Source organism: Schistocerca gregaria, chromosome 4 (genome assembly GCF_023897955.1).
Source record: "Schistocerca gregaria isolate iqSchGreg1 chromosome 4, iqSchGreg1.2, whole genome shotgun sequence".
Taxonomy (NCBI): domain Eukaryota; kingdom Metazoa; phylum Arthropoda; class Insecta; order Orthoptera; family Acrididae; genus Schistocerca; species Schistocerca gregaria.
Genome location: NC_064923.1, coordinates 184,943,211 through 184,970,718, shown reverse-complemented (window position 1 = coordinate 184,970,718; position 27,508 = coordinate 184,943,211). Strand labels below are relative to the sequence as shown.

General features: G+C 43.3%; 1 protein-coding gene and 1 non-coding gene across 3 annotated transcripts in view; both read left to right on the top strand.

The window, feature by feature from the left end:
- The window catches only part of LOC126267159 (glutamate receptor 1-like), a 1,368,697-nt gene that overhangs the window by 501,137 nt on the left and 840,052 nt on the right, over positions 1 to 27,508 (top strand). The gene's annotated exons all lie outside the window — the stretch shown is intronic.
- Positions 19,355 to 19,428, top strand: Trnat-ugu (transfer RNA threonine (anticodon UGU)). Its single transcript has one exon. It is a non-coding gene; the product is annotated as a tRNA-Thr (tRNA).

The window sequence follows — 27,508 nt, the reverse complement described above, 5'->3', positions numbered from 1 at the left end:
TCCTCATCCGCACATGTAACCCCTGCAATAGAGTTCAATAAAGCAGGCATATATTAGTCCAACACAACATGCCTGTCACTCAGGGCAGCCTATATACAGGGGCCACAAAAACAGATTCCAGCCCCTGACAAGGAGGCCGCCCTGCATACCAGGTTGATTTGGCAGGCCGATACTGTTCCCACACAACATACTGATCGTACAGTGCATCATATATGTCAGAAGTTGGAAAAACACGTTTTTGCTCCTACCTTCATTTGCTACTGGAGCTAGGTTTGCTACAAATCCCACCGTGATTATGATCTTGAGGCCTGCTGTTGCTGTTTCAAATCTAATTGAAATTAGTCCTGGAGTTTTGGAGGGGAGTCAGGGCATACGTACAGAGACACACATTCACTCCTGCATGTGCACATAGCGGATGCATGGATGATGATAGTATGAAAAGCTATACAAGAAATTGCTTGTGAAATCTTTTATGACTTTGGCACTAGTTTATGACCTTTGCTCTTAGCTTTAGCAAGAATAGCTCCTCCTGAATGAAGAAGAGCGCTGAAAAAACTGTTAAGTGTGCAACAATTTTCAACCCATCCATCATTGTAAAACTTGCTAATGTTGTATTTTGGCCAATGTCATTAAGGATGAAAGTATTCTGTGTCGTTATTCTGTGTTACATTCTTCTTCAGAGCTCTTCACTGCTAGACATTTCGATCCCTGTCGTAGGTTCTTTTTCAGAATTCCACTTGCGTTTGTGTATGACCAAAAGCAGAGCCCACGCTGATACTGAGGACTAATGATACATTGGAATCGAATAAACAGTGAACAAGATTTCACTTAGTTCTTACTGTACTGCATATGTTTCACTGTTAAAGACGTATATACACGTTACCTAAAATTCAAAATATCTAATGTCGCCACCCCTCCAACCTCAAGAAATTAACAACCTTTTCGTTACCCGATCTGCAATTCAAACTAAAGTTACCTGAGAGGTCGTACTACTTACTACTCCTTTCAGAAACGCTACGTACTTAATCCCTGTTCTCCATAGTCAAGCTTAGGAAACCTGCAAAAATATTACAGGTAAGAAAATCTCTTAAAAATTAAAAAAACCTCACATACATCTTGGCAGATTGTCAGACTCGGGGATGTAGATCTAAAAGCGCAAATATGCTACCACATTCCACTTCAACAATGCTTGGTTGAGCATATTTCTCAATATTCATAATATTTTGTTAAATTCAGAAGTGACATTAGTGACAAACCTACTGGGGAATCTCACCCCCCCCCCCTCCCCTACACATCCTCACAGCCATGCATCAAATCGAACTGCTAAGCACTCTGCTTGCCAACTTTTAACACGCCAATTCCGGTCGTGTTACCAGTAACTATTTTAGATTCTTGCTAGTCTCTATAGGATAAGGTAAATAGAGGCTGACCGTACAACGATGTCTCAGCTCTCAATTTATCTGGAATGCTTTATAGCCCCATGAAAAACGGTCCGTACGACATTTACACAACTAATGTACCTAATATTACGAAAGTTCATGTAGAGAAACGTTAATACGATCCAAACCATGAGAACCGAAAGCAGCCAAACCAGAGTCATTACACAGCAACTAAAACGATATTTTCTGAGGCTATTGCACTAAACATTTGTTCCAAAATAAACTAGGCTATAAATCACGGGTGATTTTCAAAAACTGAACAACAACGAACGCGAATGTAACTGTTACTATCTCTTCTGAGTTATTACGGAATAATATAAAAGAACAACTTTACAAATGGTTCAAATGGCTCTGAGCACTATGGTACTTAACATCTGAGATCATCAGTCCCCTAGAACTTAGAACTACTTAAACCTAACTAACCTAAGGACATCACACACATCCATGCCCGAGGTAGGATTCGAACCTGCGACCGTAGCGGTCGCGTGGTTCCAGACTAAAGCGCCTAGAAGCGCTCGGACACATCGGACGGTAACAACTTTAAAAAAATTTGTCTCTCCGCTATGAGCATGTAAGACTGCTAATGAAGTTATCGAAACGTAAACAGTTTCCACACCATTAAAGCTATTGCCAATGATTGTTCAATTCACGCAACTTTGTTATTATTAAGCTATCCTTCCCAAACTCTACACAGCATTTTAAGGGAAAAGTGAAAGCTAAGATTAACCAACATTTATGGAAACACCAGTATTTTGTTTCGGAAAGGAACACGACCCAGTGCAGTTGCACATCGACTGGAGTTAGAAAGTAGAACTGATACGACCGAGAAGACGTATGCCTCTTTCATTGTCCCATACAGAAGGTCAATGATAGGGTGTGCTGGAAGATACTCCTCTGAAAGCTGAATAAAGCTCCATAAATACAAAAGTAGTGATGTATGGCACTAACAAAGCGGCTAGGGTACGAAGAGATATCTAACACAAAATGCAATGCAAACAAAGAAAAGCAGCACCTAAGGGATCAAAAGTTCGTCGCAATGAAATATATTGTTTTCGATTAGCTGACTATGTTATCATAGGCTGAAATGGGACATGAGCAGTGTCAAATAATTGGTCAGGTGCCTTGGATAGCCACGAACTGAAGACAAATACAAACAAGACCAAAATTTCTGGTGATAAGTCAACTGAACAAATAAGAAAGGGCAAGCATTATAATGAAAGTAAATGATTTACAAATGTTAATTACTTGGGAAGTGCAATAACAGATAACATAAAGCCACCATAATGTTTTATCATTCATAGAACTCTCCATTTCGATGCCACAGCGGTGTTCACAGAATTAATTTTATTCCCTCAACTTTAACACATTTTATTGTGTATTTAAAACGGTAACATAATAAGCAAGGATAGGTACATATTAGTAAATCATATTACCAAGGTCCACGTAACTGAACTTGCATAAAGATACACTAATCTGTATCTTCTTTATTCAGACCAGCTTGTGGATTCTATGGAATTTTTTTTCCTCTGTCATAATATTAGGTGATATTACTGTGTATTCATTATCCGTGCAGAAATAATTAAGCACGCCCTAAGAGCTTCAGGCAGGTATTTAGAAGCCATGTTTGTCCGCTCTGGTGTTCGTTTACTACAGGCGACAAATATTACTGAAGCATTGCTGGCAGGTGTCTGAATGAAATTCTCTACTATAGCCATCCCAATTCATTAACGGGCTATTACACCGAGACAAAGAGACCGTTCAGACAATTTTACCAGCACATAATTTCGCATTTAATTACTTTTATGCAAAACGGCTAAGATACAGCATTAGATCACTCTGCTAGTTCAAATAGTGACTGTACTTCTGTAAGGTGTGATTTATTCAAAGTAAAATACCTTGTAAATATCATTATGGAAATTAACATTAGCAAACATGCCGTAGGAGACTGCGTTAATACCGAAGCAAGTGCGAAAATCCCTACGTAGATATGGGTAATTTCAAAGGTCGTCCAGTAACATTACCGCTGACCTTTGCCTGCATACCCACGCATTACAACGTGGCCTGCAAGAGTGGATGGGTATAAATCGCTCTCTCTGGTAGCTTCGGAATTCAGGCAGGCCAGCTGACACACTGCGTTAACACTGCTATGAACAGTACAGAATAGCACATTATGAACACTGATTTACTTCGAAAACAAGCGCGTACCGTTGCAACTGTTCTCTCTCACTGAGTTTCAGTCTGCACAGATTCAGCCTTTAAAAGAGAGTAGGTATATTCTGTAATTTAGTTACCTCACGATTACTAAAAGTGGTAAAACACCACTTCAACAGGTCACCACAGAATACATTATAGGGAAATTATATTAGTGTTACGGATTTTTGTTAACAGTAGTATGAGAAATATCTTTCACAGAACATGGACATTTTTTCTTAACCTAATAAAACGGCACTTATCGAGTTTGGTAGTATAGTAGACGACGTGAGTAAACTCTTCCAATAAGTTCATTCCATGGAACAGTACAACACTGAATCAGATTCATACTACTGTCTGTTACATTTCAAAACATGCTAAGAATATAGATGAGCTGGAAATAACCTAACATGTGGTGATAGCTTTCCAGTGTTGTCATACAGCGTACTGTACTTCGCACGTCGAATTGCAATCAGACGTTCTCCAAAAAACGTTCACTTGAGCTCAAGAAATGGTTCAAATGGCTCTGAGCACTATGCGACTTAACTTCTGAGGTAATCAGTCGCCTAGAACTTAGAACTAATTAAACCTAACTAACCTAAGGACATCACACACATCCATGCCCGAGGCGGGATTCGAACCTGCGACCGTAGCGGTCGTTCGGCTCCAGACTGTAGCGCCTAGAAACGCACGGCCACTGCGGCCGGCACTTGAGCTCAGATTGATATAGTCTCATCGAAGTGTTGAGCATGCACTTCATTCTCTAAACGAGTTACTTATTCGTTTTTTGGATAAATGTTACAGGCCTACTCCATCGGACAGACGGCCATTGATGTGCACGGTGTGAAACTTCTGAAAATAAATTCCCTGCAACAGTTATGTTGTGGGAAATGTTTTTATGCCATTCCCTGGGTGACCTCGTCATTCTGAAACGCACAATATATCAATACCTGTATGAATCTATTCCTGGAGACCTTGCCCACCCCTGCACTCACTTTGTTCATCATCGGCATGACAGCAGGATAATGTAACAGTCCACACACCTTGTGTGGGGTTTGAAGAGCACCAGGATGACTCCCTAGCCACCAATATTCCTCAAATCAAAAGTTAGTCTGTTATCTCTGCAGCCACCTTGCTCGGACTGTTCGCATCATGGATCCTCACTCGAGAACCCACTGGCCAGAACACTGGAGTCGAGATGTCTTTCGGTACCTTCCACAAGCTCACTGACTCGATTCCTGATTGTCTCGCTGCACTTAGTGCTTCAAAAGGTGGTTGTTCAGGTTTCTGAAAGGTGGTCTCTGATGAGCCAAAACATTATGACGACCTGCTTAATATCTTGTTTCTCCGTCTTTGGAACGAAATGCAACAATGATTCTGCGCATCAGGGATACGACACCTTCTTGGTAAGTATTTGGAGGTATGAGACCTCACACGTCTACGCAGAGGTCATGTAGTTTGTGTACGCTATGATGGCGCCCGATATCGACCTAGACGCATTCCATAGGATTTAAATCAGGCGAATCTAGTCGCCTAGACATCACCGCGAGTTCACTACAATGCACCTCAAACCACTGTAGCACTGTTGTGGCTCCGAGACCTGGAAGGCTGTAGGTGGTTTTTTAGCTGTCAGCGTGTCTTCTATGACTATCACAGGTCCCATGCAAGAGCAGGAGAATGTCTCCCACAGCATAATACTGCTCCTACCAACTGCGTCCGTGGAGCACTACACATTTAGAGCCGCCGTCCACCACGATGGCGGCGTTCGTGGAGACGACCAGCGACCTAGTGCAGCAAAAATGTTATTCACTCGAAGAGCCGACACGCTTCTGTTGATCTACGTACGAATCACGTTGGTCCAGTGCCACTGCAATCGTAACTGGCGATGTCGTTGGGTCAACATGTAAACATGTAGGGGTTGTCTCAAAGTTAAACAACGTACAACGAACGATGTGCTCCGAAACACTCGCGCGTGCACCAGCATTGGGCTCTTTCGGTAGATATGCTGCAGATCACCATGTATCCTACTTTACAGAGCAGACGAGCCTCCGGACTCCACGTTCTGTGAAGAGTCGTGGACGTCCGTCCATGTAACGCCTAGTGGTAGTTTCACTGACTTTCTACCTCTTTCCGTAGATGCTCACGACTGTAGCACGTGAACACTCGACCAGCTTCACCATTCTCAAGATACTCTACGTAATAATAATTTGCCTTTTGCCAAAGTCGCTTATCTCAACATAGCCGGCTGCTGTGACCGAGATCTTCTAGGTGCTTCAGTCTAGAACCGCGTTGCTGCTACAGTCGCAGGTTCGAATCCTGCCTCGGGCATGGATATGTGTGATGTCCTTAGCTTAGTTAGATTTAAGTAGTTGTAAGTCTAGGGGTCTGATGACCTCAGATGTTAAGTCCGATGGTGCTTAGAGCCATTTGAACCATTTTTGTCTTTATAGGCGAAGTGTTGTCTACCATATACATCGTATTTCAATTCACTTTCGAATGTTTCCCAACTGTTCCTATGTGCTCTTGTTGTTAGAGGTTTCGCAGTTTTTCTGTCACCTATATAACATTGTCTAGCTTGCTCTGTTTTTAGGTGCAAGTACGTTCCACACGTTATTGGCTGATCACTGACAGCCTTTTCTGTTTCGTCATTCCACATTCTGAAACCATAATTTCATTTGCAGGTGTTTTGTTTTCGCAACAATTCATCCTCCGCTATTTTCATACACTTCTTTATCTCCTGACATTTGTAAATATTATTCTTCCCCGTTTCATTTTCCATCAGATATTTTTTTAATCTTTGCTGATATATGCCTGATATTTATTTTTCATTCATCAGTGTAGGTCTTTATTTTACTTCAATTTCTTTTCTACTGCTGGTTGTTTCATAGCTTTTGACCATCGTGTTCTTAGTATGGCCAATACGGTCAGCATATACAGGGTGAACCGCGCACTCAGACTTGGCAACGCTATTCCTCACATATTAACTATACAAAAATGTCTCAGAAAATTTCGCCCTGGGCATATTTCGGGCAGTAAATGGACGTTGAAGATTGGCAATCTAGCAACACTGTAATCACTTGTACGGTAACTACATTTGTTAGGACTTACAGCAGCGCTGTTTAGTTCATACAGTAGATAGTGTTTTGGGTTATCATACAGGAGGTCGAGGGTTCGATTCTGGTTTGACACGTATTTGTTTTTATTTGCTAAATTTAGTCTGCGTGATACGGTTTCCGGCTTCTTAATCGTCTTACAGTGATTACTGTGGGTCTTCTACAACACATTTGCAGTTATGTACCACGAACACAGAAATGGGAATACAAACGTTTTCAGTTGTTAGCTTTTAAAGAAGCCTTTTGTACGTCGTATTAACCATTGGGGCCGTGAGGGAATGAGTACACACGGAACAGATTTGGAATCCAGTAGATACAGTGGTGCGAAACAATTCGCGTCCACGACGTGCAAAAGGCTTCTTTAACAGCCGACGGTTTCTGCAAATGTTTTGTAGAAGAGCCATTGTAATCACAGTGTGACGATAACATGCCAGATATCGTACGATACAGACTATATTTAGCAAATAAAGGCAAGTGAGCCTTAACCCAAAATCGAAAGCTCGACCTCCTGCATGGTAACCCAAAACGCTGTCCACTGGATCGACTGCACAGCACTACTGCTATATGCTAAGAGAAGCAGTTACCGTAAAAGTGATATTGGCAGATCGTAAGTCTTACATGTAAATTTACTGCCCTAAATACTCGCAGAAGCTTTGTGAGAGACCTATTATTATTGCAATATGTGAGAAATCGCATTGCGAACTTCCGGTGCGCGAATTTTCCTTCACCCTGTATATCATCACGTCCTCTGTCGAGTACTAATCTATATCTTAGTTTTTGACCATTTAGTTGTCATAAGTATTTCGGCCAACAGCGGATTATGGTCGCTTTATGTATACTGTATCCTGTGTATACTAGTAATCATTCACTAGACATGCTGTTTTCCTGTTAGCTTCTACGGAGTCTATGATCAATAACGTGTATCGCCCCAGGTATATTTAAAAATATTTCTTTTCCTATAGAACCTGTTACTTACCTTCAAGGCTCTAGCCATTACCTTCAGTTATGGCTTCTCCGAATTTCCAGTCTACCGTGTGTCAATAATAACAACGAGCACCGAGATCTCATCCAGTGTTCATTCGCTTTAAACAAAATACCTTCACGCTTTCTCTAATTGTAACGGTGGAGGTTCCCGCCAAAATATCGTGAGTTAAATATGTAGAACACAGGCCCACGTCAGGATACTGTTAAAGCACTGACAGTTGCTCATTCTGTATGATAACAGAAAATAATATCATTTTTCAGTTGCAGTAACTCACTTTATATTACACATAAAAACGATGCAGCGTAACTTTATAATGCGAGAAACAGCGATAAATTACATAAAAACAGGTCCATGCTACGCAGTAAACCAACTACTATGACTCGCGCTCCGATCTTCGATTCTTGCTGCCATTTCAGGTTCTCATCGAGAACGTAATTGTCATAGAAAATGTTACGTTACTGTATACGGTGTGAGCTAACATTCAGTAAATTCTGTTGTATAGGAAAAAATACGATTCTACGCAACCCATAGAGACTGCACCGTTACATATTGCCAGACTGAATGATTGTGAGAAAATGTGTTTAGGCACCTTTCTCTTGTCCTTGTCTATATTTTTACTAGCTTAGAAACGGGTGCGTACGTTCATAATCTCACGAAATGCTTCTCTAAATTGTTTTGCAGTTTCGTTAAAACTAGGTAATCTACACTGTCACAGTACCGTGACCACCTTCTACGGTCAACGTCAATGTGCACCAACCACTCACAAACGTCACGTGGCAGCAGCAACAGTGGTCGGTATAAAAAACGTGTCGGCGAGACGTGGAATCAGTGCAATCGTAGTCGTAATGCTGAAACAGAGAGATTTATCTGAAGTCCAAAACGGCAAAGGATGGAAGCACTTCAGAAATGGCTGAATTTTTAAACTATTCGTGTGCCACCGTCGTTAAAGTAGAGCGTCCAAGACAAAATGGGACAAAGTATTAAACCAGATAGTCATTCAATTCCGTATCCATCTTGGATGTGGATTTCTCGAACTCCGCTACTGGCTGGATGAATGTGCGACCCCTCAACATAGGTAAGGTCAGGATTACATGCAGGAACCAGCTAAAAACGTAGCGGAGTACTTGTGGAGTGCATTTGTCGGTTTTTTTGGGACAGAGAAATCACTCCAGCGGTCCGACGCGTTCTAAGTCCAGACTGGTCAGCATTCATCATATCACACAGCAGATAGGAAATATTGATATATTATTAGTTAAGTGCAGGAGTCTGTATGGGGAGGTCCCGCAATTAGTCTCGCTTATAAACCATAAAAATGCCCACACATGAGGCGTAGCTATAAAATAACTGGAGTATTGCTGTAAAACACTCTATTTTAAAAACATGCATATTCAGCTATAGTCAGTATACTCCCCTCTTCTATCCCTAAAGTGCTCCATGCGAATATTCCATTGACGGAAACAGCGCGTCCCGATTTTCTTTCGCTGCTTCAGCCGACTGTAGTCTTGTTCCCTTTAATAGAGATTTATCGCTGTTCTACTTCGCTAGAAACCTCTTAACCGACAATGCGGTATAATCTGGTGCATTGCCTTGATGGGGAACTCATCACTTGCTCCTCCACAATTCGAGTATTTTCTCACGGAGTTGGTACTTAACGTCTGAGGTCATCAGTCTCCTAGACTCAGAACTACTTTAACCTTACTAACCTAAGGACAACACACACATCCCTGCCCGAGGCAGGATTCGAACCTGCTACCGTAGCAGCAGCGCGGATCCGAACTGAAGAGCCTAGAACCGCTCGGCCACAGCGGCGGGCTTAGTTTCTGGATCATCCTTGAAAACCTGATATTTCTCACATATTATCCCTCCTTCAAAAATTAGGATCGTTTTTCAAAGTGTCAGTACAAACATTCTCATGAGCTTCTTTTCGTTCGATCATGCGAATTTTTGGCACCAGTTTCGCACAAATGTTAAATTGCTTATGTAAAATTTGCCTTATGCACTGTCTGTCAATAACTACTTTCAGCAATCGAAAGAATAGTCTACTGACGTTCAGATGAAATCGGATTACCTACATTTTCGTTATTTTCATCAGTTTTGATGTTGACGGGAGTACAGGTGTGAGTCACCTTCAGTGTCATCTCGGCCATCTTAGAAACGCCTGAACTACTTAAGAATTCGCGTAAGTGATAAATAGTCTTCGCCATACACATCTTTTAGTAAAATATAGGTTTCAGTAGCAGCTTTTCCTAGTTTCATGTGAAATTTCGCGACAATGTGTTCATCTCTTATTACACTTATCAGTTATCTGGCAAAACAGAATAACACCTCTTACAGATACAAAGTTCACGGTCACTCCATTTGTCTACAGGCACCAGAGATCCCGCATTCGACTGAAAAGGGTCAATGCGTCATAGCTATTGGTCGTTCGCCTTAATCACATGCATACTAACTCCATGACAGCATCACATCGTTATTTTTTGTCCACACCTCGTAGTACTGGGGACAGAAATCTGGTTGAAACTAAACGTTGATAGCAATGAAATTATTAACTCCGATTGGCATATATCGCAATGATCAGTTGAACGCTATTCGGTGGAGGCGTGTTAAAAGCAATAAGAAAGTAATAAAAGAGAATATTGTTGAGGCGTAAAGTCAAGCGCTGGCACGCCATTCGGAAAGGAGAGAGCAGAGAGGGCTGTGAAGAAGACGTCAGCCAATCGCACGCTGGCAGACTACTCTCCAGGACGACAACGCGAAGGCAGCGGCCTCTATTTGAAGAAGACGTAAGCGCCGCGCCGACTGGCCTTGGTCAGTTCTACTGCAGCATCAAGGCTAGGCACATAAAGACCAGCGACTTAGTAACTGTATATACTGAAGAACATTGTTTATTTTGTCTGTTGCCCTTTTCTTGCGACACACCTGTTTAACACAATGTTAAGTATTGTAATGTACTTTCCGTAATAAAACTCATTAATACGATTTGCTTGAATTGTTGTCTAGCGATCCTAGAAGGAGGTTCCCTAGACACCCCATCTTTGACAACTAGGCAGGATTCAACATATATCTACTGGTGTTAGTACAGGTTCAGAATTTTTATGAAGGTAAATGTTAGTTGTGGATCGAACATGGTCATCGGATGCTTTTATAGACCACCTGCTTCAGCAGTAGTGGCGGAACGGTTGAGGGGAGACTTGGATAACATTTCGCGTAAATTTTATGGTGCAAATTTAAACCTATCATCTATAGACTGGGAGACTCAAATGATTAGGACGATAGCAGGAACAGGGAAGAGTGTTAAATTGTTCCTAGACGCCTAATCCTTGTACTACCTTCTGCAGTTAATTAGATAACCGACGCGTGATTGGTAACATCTTAGACCTGCTGGTGAGAAAAATAGCCGCACTGTTGGAATCAGCGTAGAGCAGGGCACCAGTCATCATAAGGCCTTTACAGCTTCACTGTATACGGCTAAATAGAAATACAGGTCAACATGAAAATTTCATGTCCCGCACTGACAATATTGAACACCAATGGGCAAAGTTCAAGAGCAATGCACAATACGCTTTAGACTGGTAAGTACCGAGAAGAGTTACGGGGATGAAGAGACCAGGCCATGGTTCGACAAACGTATTAGAAAGTTGCTACGACATCAAATAGAGTTTCACGCGAAATATACAGCTAGCCAAAGCCTCACATACAAACACAAACCAAGTGAAGCCAGAATTAGCATACGGCATTTCATGAGTGAAGCGTTCAGGCCATTTTATCTAATGGGATAGCAGTTCAGTTCCACGCAAAGTATGGGAAAGAAGTTGGCCCTCTTCTATCAGCTGTGCAAAGTGAATCTCTGGAGGATTGAAGCATTTCTAATGTCCTAGCGAGGTGGTGCAGTGGCTAGCGCACTGGACTCGCATTCGGGAGGACGACGGTACAATCCCGCGTCCGGCTATCCTGATTTAGGTTTTCCGTGATTTCCCTAAATCGCTCCACGCACATGCCAGGATGGTTACTTTGGAAGGGCAAGGCCGACTTCCTGATCCGTCGTTCCCTTATCCGATGAGACCGATGACCTCGCTGTCTGGTATCCTCCCGCAAACAACCCAACCCAACTCGTTCCTAACGTAAAAAAAAAAGAAATATAAAAAAGCACGCACAATTTTCAAAAAGCGACATCGATCAGGTCTTTATCTCTGACGTCAATCTGTCAATCTGTTGTAGAATTTTTTATGCTATCCTATTATAACATTTCTAGAAAACAAAAATCTCCTTTGTTAGAATCACAATTCCGCACTGCACCAAGAACAAAATACGATCATACGTCGTATCCGACCATCTGTATGACTGGACTGAAGACTGTCTAGCAAACAGAACAAGAAATGTCGTCCTCAAAGAAGACAGGTCTTCAGACGTTAATGCGTTAAAGTAACTTCTGGCGAGCGCTGGGGAGTGTTATAGGTCTATAATTTAGTCGATAACGTCGAACTTCCATTATGCCCATCGCGGATGATGCTGTTGCATACAGAGAAATCGTGATGCACTAGAGAAATGTAGTAAAACGCAAGAAGGCTTGGAGAGGATCCACACTTGGTGCAGGGAGCGAGAATTGAGCCTCAACATAAGCAAATGCAACGTACTGCGAATACATAAACAGAATGTCCCATTACTACATGATTAGAATACTGCGAAACAATCACTGGAAGCAGTTACAAAATGTACTGCAGTATGCGTATTGAATGATTAAAAGTGGAAAGACCACATGAACCTAATCATGGGTAATGCTGATGCCAGACTGACAGTCATCAGGAAAATTTTCAGGAAATGTAGTCCCTAAGCAGAGAAAGTAGCTTATAGAAAACTCGTTCGACCTGAACTTTAATATTGCTCATCAGTCTAGGATCTGTACCAGATAGGATCAACAGAGAAGATCCAAAGAAGAGCAGTGTGTTTCGTTACTGGCTCGTTTAGTTAGCGCTCACCCAACTGCAGTGGAAGATGCTGCAAGAGAGGCTTATACTTACAACGAGCGCTGTCCGGAAAGTAATGTCCGATGGGGTGCGACATGGAAACTACAGTGAAAATCCGATGAAGCTTTGCACAGGTGTGTTGGACAGTGGCTCTAGTATGCCCGTCGGTCGCGTCACGCCGCTCTTTACATTTATGAGCGAACACTGAGCACATAAAGACGCTTAGAACAATAGTGTCTCCCGCCAAGTACAAGGGCCAGGTGTGAGATTTCGCCTGATGTCATGCAGCCCACATAACAGAACTGTCATACGTTTCTTTCTGTATGACAATTCTTGGCCGCACTCTGAAGGGGCAATCAGCCTTGAAGTGCTTGATCCCCCACAACAGAGCCTGTAATTGACTCTCCCTAAGTTTTATCTCTACTCACCCCAATGGCTAGCTGTGAAGAAAATGTTCTGGCACAGACAACGAGCTGTAGACTTGCACAGAGAATTTGCAGGAAGCACATGAGGCTTGCTTCTACGACAAGAGTATTGGAAAGTTGGTACAACGCTATCGCGAATGTCTAAATCAGAGTGGCGACTATGTAGATAAGTAGATGGAAGATGTAGCTAACTGTTGCGAATAAAGCATAATTGATTTTCACAGTGGTTTCCATTTTGCGACCAAACGGATCTCTCTTTCCGAATAGGCCTCGTGTTTAAGTTCCGAGAGCCTACGTTCCTGAAAGAGTCAACCTTCGTATGAGTCGCAAAAAGACCGTGAGGATCAAATTAGAGAGATTCGAGATCACACAGAGGCTCATCAGCTTCCTGCGCACAACTCGCTAGTAGAACAGGAAAAGCTAGAAATGACACTAGTGCGCAAAGCCCCCTCTACCACACACCGTAATGCGACTTGCTGCGTGTAATCATAGATGTTGATGCTGGTATATTGCTAGTTCTGTTGTAATGACCAAGACCGTAACGACACAGTGATTAATAGAGCATTGGTCCGCCTGTGAAACGGAATGCAACAGTGATTTTGCGTGGCTTGGATTCGATAAGACCTTTGATGGTATTCAAAGATATTTGACAACAAATGTTTAAGCACAGGTCACGCAGATCCTGTACATTTCCAGCCAGTGAATTTGTGACAGAAGCTGGCTACAGATGGCGTCTCAGATGTGTTCCATCGAGCTGATATGGCGAATTTGGTGGTCAATGAATGAAGGTGACATTGCTATAAGGCTCCTCAAATAACTGTACCACGTTTCTGGTATTGCGGAATGGTCAGTTCTCCTGAAGGAAGATGGCACCACTGTAATGGGAGCACATGAACCTCTAAACAAAGCAAGTGGTCAGCAACATTGTTCACATAGTCGATAACTATTCTCCGAAAGAAAAAGACTTAGCGACTCACGTTTCAGCGAGTCGAGTGGTAGGAGCCAGCCGCCATTCAATCGTAGATCTTTCTGGAGCGCTGCATGTTCGCTGCGTTGCCTGTTTTGTAAGTACATCCAGCGCCTTGTTAAGCGTGGCTGGGTGCACATCGGCAACACTGCCCTCGCCAGTCCAGTCTGTTAGACACAAAGTAATCTTAGTCTCAGTACATTATACTGCCTTCGATTACTACCACAGGTCCCATGGACGTCCAACTAAGTGCCCCCTATAGCCTCATAATATCTCATATAGTTGGCATCTGGGGTGCAGTGCATGTTTTGAGCATCCATTCGACTGAATGACGCTGTATTCATACATTGCCTTCAATTTTGCATAACAAGAAACTTGATTCATCCTACCAGGAGACAGCCTTCCATTAACCCACCATCTAATGTCTTGCGGAGCCCTATTTCCGCTAGCTAGGCTGACAAGTGCGCTCCGGTCCGAAACAAATGTAGTGACACCTTCATTTCACTTTGTCGTCACATCAATCTCAGGTCAATGTATATTTTATTTTACAGACCAGGAATGTTGCCGATCTCCACGTTATGTGTTAAGGTGTGTATGTCGAATACCTTGTCGCCTACTCGTGTTTTCAACGGCCTTCAAATACATATCGTAAATACATTATGTGAAAACGCAATTGCTAATGAAAAGAATCATCAGCTATAGAATGGAATGACGACAATGAAAATTTGGGCTGGACCAGGATACGAACCCGGATTTCCCGCTTATCGCTACATCCCGAAGCTGGCTCAACATGGCGTGCCACAAGTGTTCCATCGAGGTGCAACTGGTGATTTTAATGCCCAGTGCACTAACGCGAGTTTACTATCAGGCTCCTAAAACCCCTCTGGCTTTGTGACAGGGACAATTTTCCTGAAGGGAAGTGTCATCACTGTAGTGGGATGAAGTCAACGACGAAAGAATGCAAGTAACCAGCAACAAAGTTCACCTAGTCGACAGCTACCATGGTGCCTCCGATTACTACCTCTGGTCCAGCGGAATTCCAAGTGAATATTCCCAATAGTGTAATACTATCTCCTCCATCATGTGCCCGTGGCGCGATGCACGATTCGATGATCCATTCACACGGTCAACGACCTTGTTTAAGAAGAAACGTAATTGATCCGACCAGGCAACACATTTTTCTTAATTTATCATCCAGTATGCGGAGGAGCCGTATTGCAACTAGGTGCGCTCAGCAATGCGCTCCAGTCCGAAACACACATGCTGGCCCCAGCAATGTACTCTGTAGTCAGAGTACTGCCTATTCTACCTTGACCGGGCATGCTGCCGATCTCCATCTTTTATGACCAGGTGTGTGCGTCGAACACATTGTTATCTACTAATGGTTTCAACGCTCTTCAACCACTCTCCATAAATGCTCACGACAGCAGCCTGCGGTGTTCTTTCTCAGGTGCCTTGCTTTAACAATCAATCCATTGTCAAAGTCGGTTATGTCAATGGATTACCACACTTTGGGTTCATATCACTGCTACAAATATTCACCATTCTTCTCTCCTCCGGTGAACACTCGTCATACAGCAACACTTGCCTCAAGACAGCGTTTAATCACGCAATGGGCTGTGGTTACAAAGTTTTAGTTCATCAGCGTATGTTAGCATACATGTGATATTATGATATCTTTGCTCAGAATGGTGTCACTGTTTGGTTTCAGTTTTTGGCAATTCCCTATGATTCATAGGTTCTTTTGGAGTAAATCTGATCGCCAGCAAAGAGAAAAGTATTGCCTGGCCCCTGTCGGAATAGTTTTACGTTTAGGATATTAATGTTCTCCGTTTCTAATATAAATCAATTGAAAAAAGTTTTGTTATATGTAGTGATAGTGAACTTCGGAGGTCAAATTATTATAAATTAGCGATGTTCTTGTACAGCTATTTTATGATAAACTCCTGACTTAATGCTGGGATACTGTTTCCTAGAAAACTCCGGAGGCTTAATTGAGTGAGGAAGATTTCTTCGGCCACCACTGTTCTAGGGGACTGATGACCTCAGAAGTTAATTCCCATAGTGCTCAGAGCCATTTGAACGGTCGCAGGTTCGGATCCTGCCTCTTACATGGATGTGTCTAATGTCTTTACGTTAGTTAGGTTCAAGTACTTCTAAGTCATGGGGACCCATGACCTCAGATGTTAAGCCCCATAGTGCTCAGAGCCATTTGAACCATTTGAAGATTTCTTCCTGCTCTTATATAATGGCCGAACAAAGTGTCAGTTCGAAGACCGTACAGTTCAGAATCGTTATGCCAGCCAGGTAAAATCACCCTTAGTACTGAGGCAATCATCACATCGATGAACCAGATTGAAGATACCCTTTTGGTAAAACACCGCGCCCTGCTGCGTGAAGAAGTCCTTAACTGCATGCCGCACATATAGATGTCCAGAAATCATTGACATCTCATGGATTTTTTTAAAGGAATGGTAGCGGTATGGGGAGAGATCTGGACTATAGGGCGAGAGCTCGAGTGCCTCTTACTACGGTTGGCGTATCTTTTGCTCTACGATGTTTGCCTTATGGAGATGTGCATTATCATGAAGCAGCAGCTCCCAGCACCCAGAACGTCGCTCACAATTCTACAACAGTGGTTTTCGACGCACATGCTCTCAGTCTCTTCATTTCCCGATGGAAGTCTACCAGTGTTTGTCTATCTGCAGCCAAGAAAAGAATAAAAGAACGTTGGTCCGGTCTGGATGCATTTGATAACAACTTTGCCATAGTTCACGATTCCGCATTTACTGTACGCACTTCGTACAGATACGAGTGCTACACTAATCCCGCTCCTACATGTCGGTGCTTACACAGCCTCGTCAGAAACAGTCAGATAAGCTTCTAAGGCTGTTGCAGGGTAGGTTGTGCTGAGAAATAACTGTTAACAAAAAAATTCGGTACTGTGCGTCGTTTCCGAGTTCATTAGCATTTAAATTAGGCAGTGAGGCCGTTGAGCGCACGAATTAAAGCGGCCCGCCAGAAACGGTGTCACCAAACGTGTCCTTCGGTAGGTTTCCTGAAACGTAACAACACAGTGATACAAAAACTGGACCTCAGACGGAAGTAAGGATCCAACCCGAGCCAAAGGCTGAGTAGTTTTGAGCGCTATCTTCTACGCTATGAGTGTAACTGACATGAACAGGATCCGGCGGGCCCCACAACCTACTCTGCAACCCCTTACAACTTTTTAAACTGAATTTTCTGGAATGATTTTTTCACTCTGCAGCGTAGTGTTCGCTGATATGAAACTTTCTGGCAGATTAAAACTGTGTGCCGGACCGAGACTGGAACTCGGGACCTTTATCTTTAGCAGGAAAGTGCTCTACCAACTGAGCTACCCAAGCACGACTCACAGCCCATCCTCACAGCTTTACGTCTGCCAGTACCTCGTCTCCTACCTTCAAAACTACCCTGTATACCAGCATTGGCGACACGCTATGTTGCATATACGCAGCAGAAACGCCTCATTTTGACCACTCCTTTATATTATCGGCTTTCACTAGGAATTAGTGAGTAGGGCACCTGAAGTAGAATTGATTACTATCTATCATTGTCATGATGTAGAGGGTAAAACATGAACCTGCAAATACTGTAACTTATTCTTCTTTAAAAGTTCAAGTTTGCCCTAGAAGCTAATCGTGCCAGTGGATCACCTGGAGCAGTTTTACACGCTGTACCTCGTTGAAACACTATGTACAGATTTTGTGATTTTTATCTAGGACATACGCCCCCACTTCTTCTCCCTCTCAAGTCTCACTTCCTTTTCGGTTTTTTTTCTTTTTTTGAGTTTCGATTCCCCCCGAAGGGAGCGGGCTGGCAGCGGCTTAGTACGCCGCTCTTCAGCCTACAGCATTCGTTTTAAAAAGATGAAGATAAAAACAGGCGATAAAGTCGGTGACTTAAATGGTAAAATGGCGGAAAATCGTGGAACTTAAAACATAAAACAAATGGTTGATGATGCTAATAAAATACATATGAAGCAGACAGGTAAAGGAATAGACATACAACTAAAAAAAAACATGGCGACAGTCTGGTTTCTGTTCGCAAGAGATATAACATTTACACCCAGCGACAACATGGTTTCTGTTCGCAACACTTCGGAAAGACGAACACTGAACATTCACTTGAACATTGCACCAAAAAATTGGCACAAATATGATATACCACAGCCGAGGTCAGATGGGGGGAATGTGGACAGATGACGGGAAAGGAAAGGGGGCGAAGTCTCTATCGGTGAAATGCTGGCAATAAACTTTTTTATACCGTCGGAATACGAAGTTGCTGTTCTAATAGTGCGATTTAATTTCGTTTGTCAAAGAAACACATTTCGTAAAATTAGTGGAAACAATCTTTATAACAAAGTAAATACTTAAATATCATTACAATGGAAAGTCACACTAAATGCTTCTTAAAGAAATGAAGGACCAAAACAGAAAGCTGATTTTGCTTGCCACCTCATCCACTCTGGCTGGTTATGCACACGGCTACGACGCAGGTGGCTCCAACTGCGGCCTGTGGCAGCGCTGCCACTCTGCGCTGCTTCCTCGCGGCCCCTGTCGGCTGAAATATGAAACAGGCTGCGCGGCCATGTTGACAGAGCGCCGCCTTTTCGCACAAGTTTGCCGCGGGCGCCACCAACAAGTGGCACAGTGGCCCCCAGTGAGTGACGGCTGTCAGCCGCCGAGAGGCGCACCTGCCGCAGCCGCGCCGTCGCTGCTTCGCTCTGCCAGCTGAGGCGTGGTCGCGTGTATAAAATACGCAGCCCGGAGGCCACTCACTGTAATTCAGATAAAGTAACTCGTCTGCAAGCGGTCTTGACCTCGTTCATCATCTATGTATGAAGCCAGCACAACACCGGCAGGCTCACCGACCTGTGCACCGTCTTCTACTGCTATGATGTTTTGTTCAAAAGATTTTACTTGTTCATCAGTAACGACACAGAATTTCCCTACATCCAGCTACTCCTTTATTTAACTAACGTTTTCTTCTGTGCACATCTATTGCAAAACAACCCGTGAGAAATTGTTTTACATGGTCGAAAGCTAATCGCTGAGAAAACAGTGTGTGGCACTCTAGGTTGAAGAGAACACAGAATTGTCTAGAGGCCGTAGTTAATACAAATTGATGTGTCTATAAAAAGGATCGTTGCTCGTACCATACAAGAACTTAATACGATAGTGATAAATCTTGCCGATGCTAGAAGTCCCTGCAGGCGCACTATTCTCTGTGCCCTCGGTGGCTCAAATTGGTAGAGCGTCTGCCATGTAAGCAGGAGATCCCGGGTTCGAGTCCCGGTTGGGGAACACATTTTCAACATGTCCCCAATGAAGTATATCAACGCCAGGTTGCATCTAGGGTGTCCATTTAATTATCATTTCATATCAGGATTGCCGAGGGATGCTTCAAATGGCTCTAAGCACTATGGGACTTCTGAGGTCACCAGTCCCCTACACTTAGAACTACTTAAACTCTGAGGTCACCAGTCCCCTACACTTAGAACTACTTAAACCTAACTAACCTAAGGACATCACACACATCCATGCCCGAGGCAGGATTCGAATTCGCGACCGTAACAGCAGCACAGTAGAGGATTGTAGTGCGTAGAACCTCTCGGCCACAGAAGCTGGCTTTCCCAGGGAAGTGAGATAGGACCTCACTTGTAATATATAAACGATCTGCTGCTGTTGTCTGATGTTGCTGTTGTCTATAACGCTTTGTCATATTTAAGTAACTGTAGAATGGCCCGCCTGGCTAGCCTTGCAGTCTAACGCGCTGCTTCTCGAGAGGAAAGGAGTGCAGGTCCCCCGCACGAATCCGCCCGGCGGATTAGTGTTGAGGTCAGGTGTGCCGGCCAGCCTGTGGATGGTTCTTAAGGCGGTTTTCCATCTAATGCGGGCTGGTTCCCCTTATTCCGCTTTAGTTATACTACGTCGGTAACTGCTGCACAAACACTGTCTCCACATATGCGTACACCAAAATTACTCTACCACGGAAACATTTGGGGCTACACCTGTCTGGTATGAGACATTCCTTGGGGCGGAGAGGGGGGGGGGCTGTCCACTGGGGGCCGAACCGCACAATAACCCTGGGTTCAGTGTGGGGCGGCGTTGTAGTGGGTGGACTGCTATAGCCTGTTTTGGAGTTGTGAGCCACTGAGGGCTACGGCAGGACGAAGCCTCTCTGCCGTTTCTAGGTCCCCAGTTCAATACATAATACACACAAGAGTAGGACGATTCTGGATGCCTCGGACGTAATTTCTATCTGGTGTAATGAAAGGCAGCTTGCAATGTAAGTCGATACAGACGAGTACGAAAAACTGTCTTTTAATGTTCGAATTCAGTATCAGCGGTGTCTTGCTTGAGGCAGTCGCATCGATGAAATAACTAAGCGTAACGTTGCAAAATGACATGAAATGGAACGAGCATGTAAAGTCAGCTGTAGGGATGGCGAGGAGTCGACTTCGGTTTATTGGAAGAATTATCAGGGAGTATATAGCTCATCTATACACAAGGGTGCTATAGAACACTTGTATGACTTAATCTTGGGTACTTTTCGAGTGTTTGCGATGCCAATCAGATCGCATTAATTACTGTTAGATTTATTACTGTATGTTCTACCTTCTCGCGAGTGTTACGGAATAGCTATATGAACTGGAATGGGAATCCATGGAGGGAAAACGATTGTCTTTCGTGAAACAGAACTGAGAAAATGGCAACAAATTTGTTTTGGTCCCCTAATATTTATCATTTTATGACGCGCCTTCGGAGAACTCCATCATTAGACTTGTTAAAATCACTACAGAGTATCTTTTCGCTTCCTACCCCATTCCGCAGTACAACTGGTGCCGAACGAAATCCATTAAAATGATAGAATACTTTGTATTGATTTTGATAGATGATGGTCTTCTCCCGAGACTCGTCAAATTTATTACCATTTACGACAAATATGGTCGCAGATATCCTGAGGAGTTTTCTGCCTGACGTGTTAAAATGTTGCGAAAATTTAGAGAACAGGCATTTTCAACAGACTTTAGAACAATACTACTAATATCTCAGGTAAGAGCAGCAATGACTAAGGATGTAACAGACTCTCAGGACTCGTATCGAAGCATACGGACAGTCATCCTCTCTTTGCTCAATTTACGAGTGGAATGGAATGAGGACAATGCCTAGCTGTGATGCGAGGCTCCCTACGCTGTGCAGTGTGTGGTGACTTACGGAACATGAAGGGAGAAGTAGATGTAGATCCTTTCTTGTACGTGATTTCCTCTGTTGCTCTTTCAAGTATCTATACTACTGGCCATTTAAGTTGGTACACCACGAAGATGAAGTGCTACAGACGCGAAATTTAACCGACAGGAAGAAAATGCTGTGATATGCAAAAGAATTGGCTTTTCAGAGCTTTCACACAAGGTTGGCGCCGGTGGCGACACTTACAACGTGATGACATGAAGAAAGTTTCCTACCGATTTCTCATACACAAACAGCAGTTGACCGGCGTTGCCTAGTGAAACGTTGTTGTGATGCCTCGAGTAAGGAGCAGAAATGCGTACCATCACGTTTTCGACTTTGATAAAGGTCGGATTATATCCTATCGCGATTACGGTTTATCGTATCGCGACATTGCTGCTCGCGTTGGTCGAGATCCAATGACTGTTAGCAGAATATGGAACGCCGAGCTGGATCCCAACGGCCTCGTATCACTAGCAGTCGAGATGACAGGCATCCGCATGGCTGTAACGGATGGTGCAGCCACGTCTCAAAAAATGGCTCTGAGCACTATGGGACTTAACATCTAGCGTCATCAGTCCCCTAGAAATTAGAACTATTTAAACCTAACTAACCCAAGGACAGCACACGAAACTCAGTCATCACGAGGCAGAGAAAATCACTGACCTCGCCGGGAATCGAACCCGGGCGTGGGAAGCGAGAACGCTACCGCACGACCACGAGCTGCGGGCAAGATACGTCCACAGATGGGGACGTTTTCAAGACAACAGCCATCTGCACGAATAGTTCGACGACGTTTGCAGCAGCATGGACTATCAGCTCGGAGACCACGGCTGCTGTTATCCTTGACGCAGCATCACAGACAGGAGCGCCTGCGATGGTGTACTCAACGACGAACCTGGGTGCACGAATGGCAAAATGTCATTTTTTCGCATGAATACAGTTCTGTTTACAGCATCTTGATGGTCGCACCCGTGTTTGGGAACATCGCGGTGAAAGCACATTGGAAGCGTGTATTCGTCATCGCCATACTGGCGTATCATCCGGCGTCGTGGTGTGGGGTGCCATTGGTTACACGTCTCGGCCACCTCTTGTTCGCATTGACGGCACTTTGAACAGTGGACGTTACATTTCAAATGTGTTACGATCCGTTGCTCTACCCTTCATTAGATCCCTGCGAAACCCTACATTTTAGTAGGATACTGCACGACCGCGTGTTACAGGTCCTGTACGGTCCTTTCTGGATACAGAAAATGTTCGACTGCTGCCCTGGCAAGCACAGTCTCCAGATCTCTCACCAATTGAAAACGCCTGGTCAATGGTGGCCGAGCAACTGGCATCACAATACGCCAGTCACTACTCTTGATGTACTGTGGTATCGTGTTGAATCTGCATGGGCAGCTGTATCTATGCAAGCCATCCGAGCTTTATTTGACTCAATGCCCAGGCATATCAAAGCCCTTACTATGGCCAGAGGTGGTTGTTCTGGGTACTTATTTCTCAGGATCTATGCACCCAAATTGCGTGAAAATGTAATCACGTGTATTCTAGTGTAATATATTTGTCCAATGAACACTCGTTTATCATCTGCATTTCTTCTTGATGTAGCAATTTTAATGGCCAGTTGTGTATTTATGTAGCGGACTCGCATTCAGTAGCTGATGGTTTTAACTTCCTTCGAGGCCAGCTAGAATCAGGTTTTTTAAGGTTTCACAAGTCGTATAAAGACTGAAAACTTCTCCACCTCTATTACTTGTGTTTTTACTACTGATTTTACTGTCTTTTGTGCCTCATACCCTTTCTGTATTCTTGGCATGAGTTTGTGTTGCATCGCCCATGAACTTTCCAGCTAGACTATAACTAATCTTTGTTCCTCCCTGCATCCAGATAGCTGTTGGTGGATATCGTAGCAAACGTGCCACTAGAATTTTTCTGCATATACTAAGAATTTTCTACAGATTTCCGTCCTCTCCTTATCCGTCTAATCATACTGCATTTAGTACTTCACTTTTTCACTTAATTGTTGAAAATCATGTTATACTTATTTTTGAAGACACACAAAATATTTATAGTATGTATAAGCCCCTATATGATGTATAATTTCAGTAACGGAATTTACTAAATTAGAGAAAGGAATAAGCAAAAAGACTTAAACACTTTCAGTCCCTGTGGCTACAATTCTGTACATCAAATTTTACCATGCCTTAACCGCAGTGGAAGTATTTTTTTCCAATGGAAATCTGAGGTACGTATAAGTGAGTGATCAGTCTTTTCGTCATGGGCGACTGATACAATCTGTTGGGCGCTATATCGGTAAGTCAATGTAGCAGTGCACAACAGCTCGTACCCACCAGAAGCCACGGATATTCCACAGTATATTCAACCGTATAATTAATGAACATTTTTATTGTTACTTCTCACGGTGATAATTGAATGATCATTTTGCTATTCATTACAATAGAGAATATTTTACAGTTAGTTATTTTACTCCTTAAAATTAAGCCAAGTGTATAAAGTGTATTTTGAAAACGGGTACATATTTCGAAGTTCCAAATCAGTGTTTTGTGAAAGCAGTCCAAAACTGATTTCTTCTATTGACCAATAGAGTTTTCGTATGTTTCTGTATTCTGTCCTATTGTGTAGTCTTGATAAGCATGTGAACATCATTTTACTAATTTCTTTGTTGTTCTTACATAAGTTGCCGTTATTCTCCATATTCTTTACAACTCCCGTGGTTGTTTAATAGGCCTCCAGCAGTCTAAGCCGTCGAAAATGTTCCATCTCACAGGGGTCATTGATTAGTACGGAAATGAAGAAGACTGTGGGCGGGTGGAAAAGGGCAGTAGGGGATGGGGTTTGGGAACGGTCACAATTAGAAAAAAAACAATAGCTGGTTTGCCAAAGTTTACCAGATAAAAAATTGATGTATTCAGAGATTATAGGATCGCAACGTTCTGCCGATCACAGCCTTCAGCAAAGTTAAGCATCAGTAAAGATGAGCATAGGAAACTTCGCTTAAGTGATCCGAAACTACACATCTCTACGCAAATTTACTTAGCTATGCAAAGCTAGGTGCTGCGAAGGATGGAGAATGTCGGAGGAAATTCACTCAAGCCTGAGAGAGAGATTACTGAACCGTAAGATACCGACTCAAACGGCGATGGGGAGGTCATGGTGGTATCTTAGCGCATGGCTGGCGTCGTGTCTGCGGCCGTAGCGTGAGCTATCGTGCTCGCTGTGCAAGCGAATCGGTATGCAAACGCTAGTGACAGAGTTCCGTTCAAGTGAAACTGTTACTAACTGCTATACAGAAATATAAATCACTTCGAAATGACATAAATAGGATGATCAGGGACGTCAAGGCGAAATGACTGGAGGAAAGGTATAAAGAACTCGGAAAAGAAATGGTCGGAATGATCAATTCAGCATATAAAAAAATCAAAACAGTCTTCGGTGAAATGGAAAGCACTTTTTGCTACGGGTGGAATAGTAAGTGCACTGTTAAATACAGAGGCGAGAGCGGATGGGTGGAAAGAGTACTTTAAAAGCCTACATGATTGGGAAGAATTTCTGATGTGACTGGAGATGAAACCGGAGTTGAAACGAAAGAGATGGCGGATAAATGCAGTGCGAAAGCTGTTTCAGTAGCCACGATGCAAAATATGAAATTGTAGAAACGGTACTTTTATATTTAACTGTGTATATTTTAATATTAAAACTTATCTTCTGATGTGTGCCACCGAGTTTGGGCATGTGGCCCAATACTAGTAGGACATATTAAATTTGAAATAAATCTTCAGACGCCAATGCCGACTTTTCATTCAGTAAAAATTAAGTTCCAGCAGTTTAGCAGTGGATAACCTACGAACAACTGAAGCCCACGCGTGGGTTTCATAATGGTGGGCGACGTCATCTGGTGAAGGGCCCCTGCGGTGCAAGCTGGCCGCCGGTCGCGGCCGTGTTGATATTCACGCCACACTGCAATCCCAGGGGGACGCGCAGTCCTCAGACTGACTCGTGCAGTACGTGCCGGAACAACGCAGCGGCGCCGACTGACGCACGAGAAGGAGCTGCCTGTGGGAGTAGACAGCTTCTCAAGCTGCTCGCACAGAACGAGTTCCCCGCGCAAACTTTCCGGTCGCTTTTCAGACAACAACTATATCAGCGTCATGTAAATCTCGAGCACGTCAGATCGTGTACGTACGTCGAAGCGATATGAAACGGGAAGCTCATGTAAAATCAGTATTAAGATAGGCAATTCGAAGGCTAGGCTTTGTAGGAAGGTTTCTGGGAAAATGCATTGCATCTCATAAGGAGGTCGCATACGAGAGGTTAGTACTATTCCCGTACATCGAATCCTCATCAATTAAGCACACAACAGACATAGAACGAATTCACATTTCTTAGGAAAAATTAAATTGGAATATTCGGAGGAAAGATTTTATACTCGCGGAACACTGTTGTGTAAATTTGAATAACCTGTATTTGAAGAAGATTGCGTGAACTTTATGCTACCGTCTTAGTACGTCTCGCGTAGGGATCATGAAAATAAGAAATATTATAGTATGTACAGAGGAATACAGTTTGATTCCCCCCACCCTCCTTCATATACGCAAGCTGATTAGGACTTGAACCCGGTAATACTGGTACGTCGTGCGTTTTATTGTAGTTTGGGATTGTGCAGGGAGTCTCTCCTAAGGGTCGTCACACACATTCATTTTCACTAGTGTGTGTGCAGTTTCACCGCTGCAAAGCTTAGATGGAATCAACCCAAACAGATACTGCTCATGACATGTTTCGTTGGCCATCCTGTGTCAAGCATTGGTACGTTTCCCGTTAGGAACAATATAATTTTTAAGGCGGAAAAACGGTAAACTCAAAAACTGCCAAAACAACTAGGACAGACGCACAGTGTATGTTGGTGCAGACGTAAATTATGTAAGCTACATTTACCGTCTGTCAGATCGGTATTCGTCTGTAAATCCATGACGCTACGTGCAGTGTGCCATCCACGACTCAATGAAATCCCCCACCCCCTCCTCCTGTGTCACCAAGTGGCAGCTTGTAGACAGTTCGTACCATGAAACTTCCTGGCAAATTAAAACTTTGTGCCGGAACGAGACTATAACTCTGGACCTTTGCCTTTCGCGGGCAAGTGCTCTACCAGGAAGTTTCATATCAGCACACACTCCGCTACAGAGAAAAAATCGCACTCTGGAAACATCCTCCAGGCTGTGGCTAAGCCATATCTCAGCAATATCCCTTGTTTCAGGAGTGGTAGTTGCGCAAGGTTCGCAGAAGAGCTTCTGTAAAGTTTGGAAGGTAGGAGACGAGATACTGACACAAGTGAAGCTGTTAGGACGGGGAGTGAGTCGCCCTTTGGTAGCTCAGATTATAGAGCACTTGACCGCCAAAGACAAAGGTCCCGAGTTCGACTCTCGGTCTGGCACACAGTTTTAATCTGCCACGAAGTTTCATATCAGCGCACACTCCGCTGCAGAGTGAAAATCTCATTCTAATTCGTACCATACTTTCCACGCCTCAGCAATTGACTCTGCTTTTCAGAGAAGATAATTGCCGACGGCAAAAGATTTGCTTGTGATTACTTACTAATTCTCAATCATGTGTGACAATCAACTCCTCCCCTGCTTAGAGGACGTCCTAAATAATGAAGAAAGTGACAGAACTAGACATGGAATTCACAACCAATAAATCAGGTAAAAAATTAAAATTGAGATTTTTTCTGTCAGAATTCACACAGAGCCGAGAACAGCCACCACCAATTTTCTAATAATATTTTCAAACAATAGAGACTATACCTGAAATACCAAAGAAAGAATACAGGAATCAACACAGGAAACTACAAAATGCACAAAAGCTGCTTACCTTAGTAAAGCGATGAGAAGAGCTGATTGCGTGGGAGACTCCAAACAAGCGAAGTAACGATCGAGGAGCCATCGGTGAAATCTTACTATGTGGCAGAAAACAGAAACTGAGCCATTTAGTGGCGCAAGTCGAGTGTCAATGGCGACGCTTATATGAACGCAACTTTATTATATTCTGCTCAATTTACTAAACAAGTAAACTGTCATTTGACTGACGGGGGCTAGTGCGAAGTGCAGAGCGTATTCGCATGACAACCGCCTGGCTCCAT